This window comes from Cupressus sempervirens, chromosome 4 (assembly GCF_028749045.1).
Source record: "Cupressus sempervirens isolate cs-2001-9-10 chromosome 4, ASM2874904v1, whole genome shotgun sequence".
Taxonomy (NCBI): domain Eukaryota; kingdom Viridiplantae; phylum Streptophyta; class Pinopsida; order Cupressales; family Cupressaceae; genus Cupressus; species Cupressus sempervirens.
Window position 1 is genome coordinate 130,299,561 of NC_143121.1, and position 10,575 is coordinate 130,310,135.

Sequence of the window (10,575 nt, forward strand, 5' to 3'; positions counted from 1 at the left end):
TTTATTATTTGTTGAGTATTGAATCTTAGATGTCACTTGCTAAATATCTTCTTAAATCGTGTATTGATTATATTACCTCTTTGATCCACAAAAAATAGTTATAGAATGGATGGTACTAATTTCATACCCACAACTAAAGATCTTTACACATAATAGAAATTTCTAACTAATAAGAATAGAAATCGACTTTAAAACAATGTCATGCTCCCTTTCATTACAACATATGATTAATATAATAATTATGACATATAAATGTGCTATGAATCTAGGAAAGCCATAGCTTTAAATGTGTGCCTAAAATGTTACCACTCATTTCCATCTAATGTGCATGATGTTTCTGATATCATGTGCATGATGTTTCTTGCAAGTTCATGAGTTTGAACATATGGGGTGCTTATGTGTAGCTATGATGAGGGACCTAATATTTTCACAGGGGGAGGATGCTAATACATGATTAGGAGAACTTTTCTACCTTCTTATTGTAGACCAAACTTAATATTCGATTTCCTTGCCTTTTTGAAACTTCACATTGGCTTTGAGGAAGTGCAAGTGGTTAACAAATTGAGTCATATACCCATCTTGAGATCCTCCATCCTTCAATATCTTGTTCTTGAACATTTGACCAGTCTTGCCTACATTGGCTCGTATAACGATCCCTTCTTTCTCGGTAACCATCCTTAAAGCTTTGCAAATTTCTTCTTTTTGAAAGGCCCCATCCTTTCATCGCCCAACTTCGATCCCAACCTTTAATTCATATACAACCAACCGTGCATTATGACTTTGATCAAGTTGAATAGGTGAAGTTACAAGAGGCAATCCATTGCTCAATCCTTTCGTTATAGAGTTCCATCCACAATGAGTCATACAGCTCCCAACACCAATGTGGGCAATACCTCCCTTTGTGGGACCCATCCCCTCACCACAATACCCTTCTTCCCAACCCTCTCTACAAATCCCCCTAGGAGTGAGGATGAAAGGCTATGTAGGGCCCATAAGAATGGCTTACCACTGGTTTCCAATCCCAATGCCACCTCAACAATCTCTTCAGTGCTTAGAAAGCATTGGCTACCGAACGACACATAGACTACCGACCTTGGCGACTACTTGTCCAACCATGTCATGACATCTGAGTCAGCTCTCCTTTCTGACACGTGCAGTGGCAAGAGAGGGCCAAGTGGAACAACTGTTTCGTGGTCACCTTCCCAAAATACTCAAGATACTTTCCCTCCAGCGCAGCGCACGTTTCGACAGCCATGGTGTCCGAAGCCTCTATTCCACGCAAGCAGCGCTCGGTGAAAAGCTGTGGCCCATTGATGAGTAAAGCCGCCGCCGCTTCATAAAGCCTCAACGTGACCACCCTCGAGGGGTAGTCTCTCTGGGCTCTTCCATCATATTCTCCGCCGTAAGTCCGTTTCCGTAATGCCGCCAAACGGGATGCATGGCCCAGCTTATAAAGGCGGCGCCTAACGTGAAAAAAGAAACAGAAGCTGCGCCAAATTTGGCGGCAGATCTTCCCACCCACCACTGCACAAAGTCGAATATCACGCAGTCCGGACAAATCTCCGCCAAAAGCTTTTCAAACGAGGCTTCTAATCCATCTACCGCTGTGATAAACAGCGGGGTCAACTGCATCGGGAGATCTGCGGTGCTCTCTATTTCTGGCGGAAGCCCCGCTACTTTTGGCAGAGGTAGCTCCAATAGCTGAATGCGTGCGATCTGGCGGTTTGCAAACAGGGGCTTGATCTTCGCTATATTTAGCGGCGTTGAAAGGAAGGAAACTTGAACGCCTTGCTGTGCGAGCCTGGTGGAGAGCTCTGCGTAAGCAGACATGTGACCGTAGGCTAACCAAGGGAACAGTAAAACATGCAGCGGCTCACTGCAATTATTTCGATATACGTCCTCTTTCTCCATCTTGCAGAGAGAGAGTTGAATATAAAATATAATATTGAGATTGGATAGAAAATGTGATGTGTAGATTGAATAGGTTTGAAGAGTGTTTATATACTAGTATAGATATCTTAAATAAATCTATTTAAAAAAATGCGACTACAAAATAATTATAATTTATTTTATCACATTTAAAATTATTTATATTTTCTTTATTTTTATTTATTTAGGTTTTTACTAACTTAAATTTTTTATTTTAATTTGTTAAAAAAAAGGATGATTTATATCTCCAAATATTATAATTAAAAAAAATATTTTATGTAGTATTTATTAAATTATTTTTAAAAGTATATTCTATTTATAATAAGATTTAAACTTTTGACATGTAGATGGTTGTCAAATTTAACCTAAAAGAATAAAAGTTAACATTAACATGCTCACACCATCCCACTCTATCCATTCTGCCATTGTAGAATGCCTATCAACATTAACAAATTAAGCGAAGAGAATTTCAATGTCAAAAGCGACGTTAGCTAGCGAACCATGGCTACTATTCTACTCAACTTTCCTAGTTTGGTAGTGTATCGACCTTAAACCAAATTGTTTTCCTTCCTGGCAATGAGGATTACAGTGTCAATCTAATTTCAATACGGTCACATAAATATTTCGTGAACTTTGGAGATAATATTTTTTTGAAACAAATTACTAATCATTTCTTAAGAGATGTAGATTTGTTTTGCTGTTATAATTGTTGCTCTCTCTGATCGTTTGGTGACTTTCGATCTCTTCCTTCTACCTACATGGCATAACCATTGGTTCATAATAAAGTTGGTTATTCTTGTCCTCATCACATTTATTTCATTTATGAAAAGGTTTAAACAAACTAACACTAGTCAATGATTTCTTTAGTTATTTAAAAAAATATTATTTACCTTAGTTTAGAATGAAGCTAATGTTTTGTGTAATTTTGTAGGTATAATCATGGATGAGAGTTTAACTAAATGATAAGTGAACTAATAAATTAAATTAGTTGAAATATAAATAGAATGTTAACATTGAAATCTAATTGACATCAACAATAGAATTTTGTGTTAGTCTAATACTATTAATAGCATTCATTTGTAAAATGCCAATGCCTTGCTAATTACTTTTTCACAATTTTAGCTTGTTTATTTTTGCAAATTATAAAATGCTAAGTTTTAATTTATGAATTGCAAATTACTATGCTTGATTAATTACTTTTTTGCAATATTATTCTAAAACAATTAGCATTTTACAACATATTTGCTATGTTTTGCAACATATTTTACAAAATATTCTAAATTTCAATTTGGTTGGTCTCCTTACCTAATACTTTGTTGAGTTTATTTTAATGTTGGCTCACCTTTAGTAAAAAATTGAGTATGTCAAAAATATGGATTATTAGTCCATCAATAGTCATTTGGGAATTGTGGAAGGAGCAGGATAAAAGAAATTTTCATGATGAGTTTGAATTTGTAGTACAAATCATGTGTGTGAAGAGATGGAATGCGCAAGAAGTCATCAAACAACATAATTAATTGAATTGAATGTGGTTATCATTTTAAGAAAGTTGAAGGAAGGAGGTATTGGCAAGGAGTTGGGTTTAGTGTTTGAAGCTTGAGTCAAAGGAAATGGAGGCATCCTTTGCTATAGATTTGAACAAGTATGTGAAATCCTTCAAAGGCCCGTCGAGCAGGGAACAAGTGAGAGGATTATTCAAGGTGAAAATAGAGGAAATGATCACTGCAGTTATTGAAGTCTCGAGTGTACAACTTCAAGAAAGGAAAATCAAATGACACACAAATTTGGATGTCATAAAAAATTTTGTGGTGTGGGGATCATAATTGCAAAAGCATGATGAAGGTGGGGAGGATTACAGGGCTTTGTTTGATAGTGAAATGTGTGGAGGAGTTGGCTTAATCTTGGAGTGGGCAATTCCTGGTGTGGGAGTTGATTTGAGTGAGTGTTTGAAGATGAGGATGGAAGTGGACATTTTGGGTATGTGTTGTTCTGAGATGGTAGGAAAAAGTAGACAAACCCTTATGTTTCAAAATGCTACAAGGGCTTGAGCATGAACGGTTTGGGGCTCTACTTAAGAATGTGCCTTGTCATAGAACAAGTCATCATGGAAGGAGAGTTGAAGGAGTGATGTAATGAGATGGGGTGGTGACAATTCTTTTTGGCCTCTTTTTGATAATTTTGGTGTGACAACGATGGACAATGATGGCCGATGATAATGATTTGAAATAGATCTAGGATGATGCCAGGTCTCTAACAATGCATGTAGGGATTCGATCATAGGTTATTGTGGAGGAAATTGAACACAAGGTAAATGCAAGTAGAGGTAATTTTGAAGCCCGATTACAAATTTGTAATCTCTGGATTTAATCCATAATTTTCTTGTAGCACTGGGTGGAGTTTAGTAGTTATAAATAGTGAAAAACTAGCAAGTCATAGACTGTAGGATATTTGTTTAAGATATTATGGGGGAAATTACTATATGAAAATGTTTTAAATATATTGGGGTTGTTAGGATAGTGATCCAATAAATAGATAGTTTGTAATAGTTTCTAAGAGATTACATATGGACAACATGTTTAAGTTTTAAAGAAGTATGGATAATGATGTAACCTTTATTTTCACTAATAAAATGTACCTATTACTGACAAAAAAAAGATTATAATGTCCACTTTAAACATAAATTGTTATTTTTATTGGCTATTCAATATTATATAATTTTAATTTTGAAATATTATTTTGCCTAATTATTCTTTAAAAAATTGAAGCAAAAAAATCTATTTTAAAACTAAACTAAAATGATCTAAGTCTTTTATAATGAAAAAAAAAATATTGTTTCTTAAGAAGTGAAAACTTAGACTGGAAATTTAAAAAATTTAACTTTATGGGTTGTGAATGATCATTTTATTTTTTAAATCTATATTCAAATAAATTTATTTTTATTACTGTCAATTAGAATTTAAAAATTATAAATCAATAAATTATTCTTGTTAGTTCGTATTGACAAATCAACAAATTCATCCATCTTATGTCAAATCGGTCATCGTGTATATTCTAGAGTTGAAAGGGACATATATATAGATGGATGCTATGCATGCCAAGGATAAAAGGCAGTGCAAAAAGTGGTTAATGTATGCCGCTCCTCAAAAGACTGGCATCTCCCTCTGCAAATCTATGACATCAACATCAACCCCGTGAGCTGACATTTCCATGGAAAGCAAGATCACTTGCAATTTTATGATTTTGTGAAAAGTCGATACACAAACATAAATAAATGGAAAAAATACATCAAACACTCAACCTAGCATACATATGTCATTAAGTGGGTAGTTTGACTCTTTGGTTTCATTCACTTTTAAAGTGTATGGTCATATGGATATGCACAACTTAGTGATTTTTGGAAGCCTCCACTTTCTCTATTTTTTCTCTCTGTTTGTGCACTGTCCGATATAATCGATAGAATATTGTTCATCTCTATATTGTTGTTTTTATCAGTTTGATCCAAATTTAAAGCTTTTGGCTTGAAATTAGAGACACAATTGTTGGATGTGAAGTCCAACTGTCATGTCTGTTCATTTCATATTCCTCTTATTTGTCTCTTCATCTTCTATTGAAGTCTATTGCATAAATATAAGGGCAAAGCCCTGTGTATGTAAGCTGCAAGCTGCAATGATTGAATAATATATTTGTTCTACTCTCGGTGTGGACGTAGCCACAGCTGTGGTGAACCATGATAAATCATGTCTCTCTTTCTCTGTTTTGTGGTTTGCAATTTATCTTTTAGATTTAACAACAATAAGAAGGCTAAGTCATAATGAAGGAGAAATTGAGTTAGAGGTTTAGTTGTTTTCTAAGAGACTTTGTGAGAAAAGCCCTAAAGTAGAAGAGGTCTTGCCTATTTTAGATGATGTAGAGGAAGAAAGGTGTGTTGTAAAAGAGGAGATTGAATGTGGTGTGATGAAGAGTCTAGATAAGGAGATTGCATTGTATTATTCTATTGAGAATGAAATTACTAGCAATAGAGGAAGAGGGAAAGCTCTTCTAGGCCACTACTGCGGAGGACGAAAGAGGAGATGATGATTATGAAGGGGTAAAAGAAGATGGATGTGTTATTTTCTTTAGTTTTCCTTGTTTGGTGAATGACGTTTTGTTTCTTGGCTTTTGAATTCTGCCTAGTATGGTTTTTGTTCTATCATAAGGGAGCGAGAAGTTTTCTTCTTGTCCATTTCTTCTATTTTTTATATTTGGTGCCTTGGTCTAGCATGTCGCTGGTTGTGGAGATGCCTCTACCAATTTTTCTCTCCCTTTTTTTTTTTGTAAGTGTTGTGATGGAGTTTAGTTTAGCACTTGCTCTTTACAGAGATCTGCAAGTGATGGGTGCATGTTGAACCTTGGTTGCCTCCAGTTCTCAGTCTAGTCTTCTACTACTACTAAATGGACATTTAGAGACAATCATTTAGAAAACACTAGAACTATCACAAGAAGCTTTCAGAATTAAGCTAGAACATTGGAACATTTCAAAGATTTAATTCTATATTTTTTCTATAAAAATAATAATTTTACCCCTAGAAAAATCATCATTATCCAGTTAGAAAATAGGAATAAGTGATTGAAATTAACTTAAAAATAAAAATAATTTTTATATTTTAAAACTCCACCAAGCTTAGTTTTAAAAATTAATTCTGAACCTCAACTAGGAACATTAGTTCCCTGCATATAGGATAGGAATGGACTAATAAAGAGGTCAAATGATAGTTTTTTAAATATAAAATAAGCTAAATCTAAACTTAATTGAGTGATTCAAATAGTTCATAGTAAGTATATGAATGGATTACACTAATAACATTTATCGTATGAAATTCTAAAGTTTGCATGAATCTTTTATCATATTCAACCAACACTAGATATGGGTAAGTGAAATATTATTGCTTATTTTGAAGATAGTGTACAAGGAATATCGATGGATAACATCCCCAACTGAAATTTTTTTATAGGTTGGACCATTGAAACACACCACTAATGTATATTGTCACAATAATGAATAATCTTCAATGTTGCACATGTGAAAACTCAAGCTTGAGTTGTTGGCAACAAGAGTCTAATTTAATTGTAGTTGTGTCATGGAGTTCCACTTTGATAAAATGACTAACTATAGATCTATCTCTTAGATCTAGTTAGTTGTCTAGAGTAGTCCACCTTTCTATTACTCTTGTTGTGTTTCCAAATCCTCTTAGTGTGTTGTCAAAATCTTAACGGTTTTTTGTCAATCTCTTTTGCAATATTTCAGGAATGTAGGTTATTTATTTAGTTATATAAATAGGCTTCCATTATTCAATAACATCAAGCTGCTATTTCTTCTTCTCTTTATCCATATTTTTCTTATGTATTGTAGCTCTATTTTAATATAGTTTGCGGCTCTATTTTACTATGGTATCAAAGCAAAGTTTGAGATTCATTTATGGTTGTGTTTTTTTTCTCAAAATCTATTAGAGTGTTGAAGATGCAATGTGTTTGCAAAAGGTAAAGCTGTCTTTAAGGGGTTTTTAGTGCAAGTAATTGTTGGAAACTTACAATTGGAACAATTGTTGTTTTGTCATCGATGCCAAATCTATTGACAAGGCATATTACTACCTAATCTAAATGTCATTTCTATTTTATTGATGAAGAGGATTTGAGAAGTTTCTTATAAAAATTTAACACCTAGAGGAAATGTTGAGTTATGAAAAGGAATTTATAATGGACATTTGATTAGATAGACTTTGATAAAGAAAAGTGATTATTTATGTCAAGAAAGCTAAGCCAAGTTGAGCAATTGAGTAAACTACGAAGGAATGTTGAGTAATGCTAGTGTCAATTGAGATACACTTAGTGCTAAGAAAATCTAGTGTTGATCGAGCATTAGCATTGACTGAGTGAGACTATTGATGCCAAGCCAAAGAGCTTTACAACGATTGAATAATTTAGTGATGACCAAGTGTTAGAATTTAGAGATAGAAATCATGAGATTAGTCGACATAGTTGATTTCTTGGGAGATGTAAACTGAGTTGAAGATAAGATTGATGAGTTGGATCATTAAATTCAAGACAAGGATTAGGTAAAGACCTAATAGATAGATTCTGGAGAAGTTTCTAGAAGAAGATCAAGAAGATGGATAGATACAATGAATCGAGTTGAACCTGATCATATACCCTAAGATCTAGGGTGGATGTAGAAAATGATAAAGCACGAATTACCTATTTAAAGAGATATAGAGCCAAAAATTTTTTTTTGTGTGTGTATGTGAAGAGAGACATACAAAGAAAGGTTTATCAGAAACACACAAGTGTGAGGAAATGCAAAGCTAAAAGAGAAAGATTTCAGATATGTTGTTGTTGATGATAAGTGAATCTGAGCAGAAGGCTTAGTTTTTGTTGAGAAGAGTGAACTAATTGCTTGAAAAGTTTCCAAGTGAATCAAGATCAGAGATGAGAATAGAAGTCTTATCAGTGAGTCAATGCAAGAACTAAGAAGAGATCTGAACTAGAAAAAGTGAGTTGTAATCACACAGATCAAAACCTAATGTTTTCTTTCTAATAATTGTAAATAGTTTGTATTGAAATCCTTTTAGCAAAGGTTGACCTAATAGTCATTTGGAAGACTTAATAGTCTCTGTAAATTCTTTAACTAGATGACATTCTAAATGGAATGATCAAAGTCCTTTGACAAGGCCGTTCCTAATAAGGTGATTAAATCCTTTAACAAGGTCACATTTAATAGTATGTTTTGTAACCTTTAATAGGGTTGGCTCCTAAGAAAGTTCACTTCGAAAGAGTGAAAAATAGTGACATGTTGCTGGTGGTTTATCCCAAATTGGGTTTCCATGTAAAAATCCTAATGTCAAATATGTGTTAAATTCTTTATATGTTTTACATGTGATAATGTTTTTATTATGCAAAGCAAGTTATGTTTAAAACAATATTTTCAATAGAGACTAAGCAACAACAAGATTAGCATAACAATGAGTATTTATTTTATTGTTCAAATGGTACATAATCATTAGAAAAATTAGGTGTGTTGTTCTTATGTTCATCACCTAACCATATGTTAAAGCTAAATGTGAAGTGCATTTTAAATAAATCAAGCATGTTGTATAACATGACTACATTATACAACATGCCTTATAGTATATAATGTGCTCATATCATGTAATGAAGTACATTATGTAGAGATCTAAAGGATTTGAGAAACAATTAAATGTATGATATTCATGATTTAGTCCAACAACTCTATAAGTACGCGCTTTCTGCATAGATCCTTTTATTTATACAAATAAAAGTAAATGACTCAAATTTAAATAAATAAATATTTAATATCATCAAATAACTTTTTTTTTTTGGGATTCTTTACTTGTGAATTTCATTCACACACACACACACACACACACACACACACACACACACACACACACACACACACACACACACACACACACACACACACACACACACATTGAAAATGTCACGTTTGTTTGAATAATAACCATGTAATTGAAATGTTTATGGATGTGATTGTGCGTGCATTTTTTATAATCAATATTTTGGATCATATTTCATGATCCATCATCAAAATGAGAGGATTCATGGATACAAAATATGATAGGATTCAAACCAAGACTCTTTGAAAAGAAATAGAGAGGACGGAAGAAGTCTGGGTCTACATCCTATTATATTTTACATTCTTGAACTCTCTCATCCTGATGATGGATCATGAACTATAACCCAAAATGTTGAAGATAATAAACACACACACACACAATTATATTTAGAGACATTTCAAAGCTACATTTTATAGATTGTGGAAATATGTTAATTAGTTTAATTGTGCCAAATAGATTCTTCTTATTGGATACTATATCATTATTTATGCAATCAACAATTTGAAATGATATACACTAACAATTTTGTATATTAAAATAGAATTAGAAATCATCATTGAAAGGAAAATAAATACAATGCAATAAAAAGAAGTATCAACATAGACTTCAAATGCTATATTGAATAATAAAATTATATTGTAGATGAGATAAAATCCTCTATAAAATATGTGTACCATGCTTTGGGTGCTAAATTTTGATTTTGATCCCCTCGACAATGAATTTTGATCCTTCTATAATTACACTTATGTGACAAAGAATAACAATCTATTCTTGGTCATAGAGAAATGATAAAATTTGAAGTGTTTATTATTTGTTGGGTATTGAATGTTAGATGTCACTTGCTAAATATCTTCTTAAACTAAGTATTGATTATATTACCTTTTGGATCCACAAAAATTAATTATAGAATGGATGGTACTAATTTCTTACACTCAACTAAAAATATTTACACATAAGAGGAATTTCAAACTAATAAGAATAGAAATTGACTTAAAAATAATGTCGCACTCCCTCTTATTATAACATATGATTAATATAATGATCATGACATATAAATGTGCTAAGAATCTAGGAAAGCCATAGCCTTAAATGTGTGCCTAATATATTACCACTCATATCCATCTCATGTGCATGATGTTTCATGCAAGTTCATGAGTTTGAACACATGGGGTGCCTATGTGTAGCTATGATGGAGGACCTATTATTTTCATAGGAGCAAGATGCTAATACATGA

At 33.0% G+C, this 10,575-nt stretch overlaps 1 pseudogene; it reads right to left on the reverse strand.

Annotated features, from left to right (window-relative positions):
• Window positions 1-492: 492 nt before the first annotated feature.
• On the reverse strand, window positions 493-1,911 carry LOC149560286 (UDP-glycosyltransferase 79B30-like; annotated as a pseudogene).
• Between the last annotated feature and the right edge of the window lie 8,664 nt (window positions 1,912-10,575).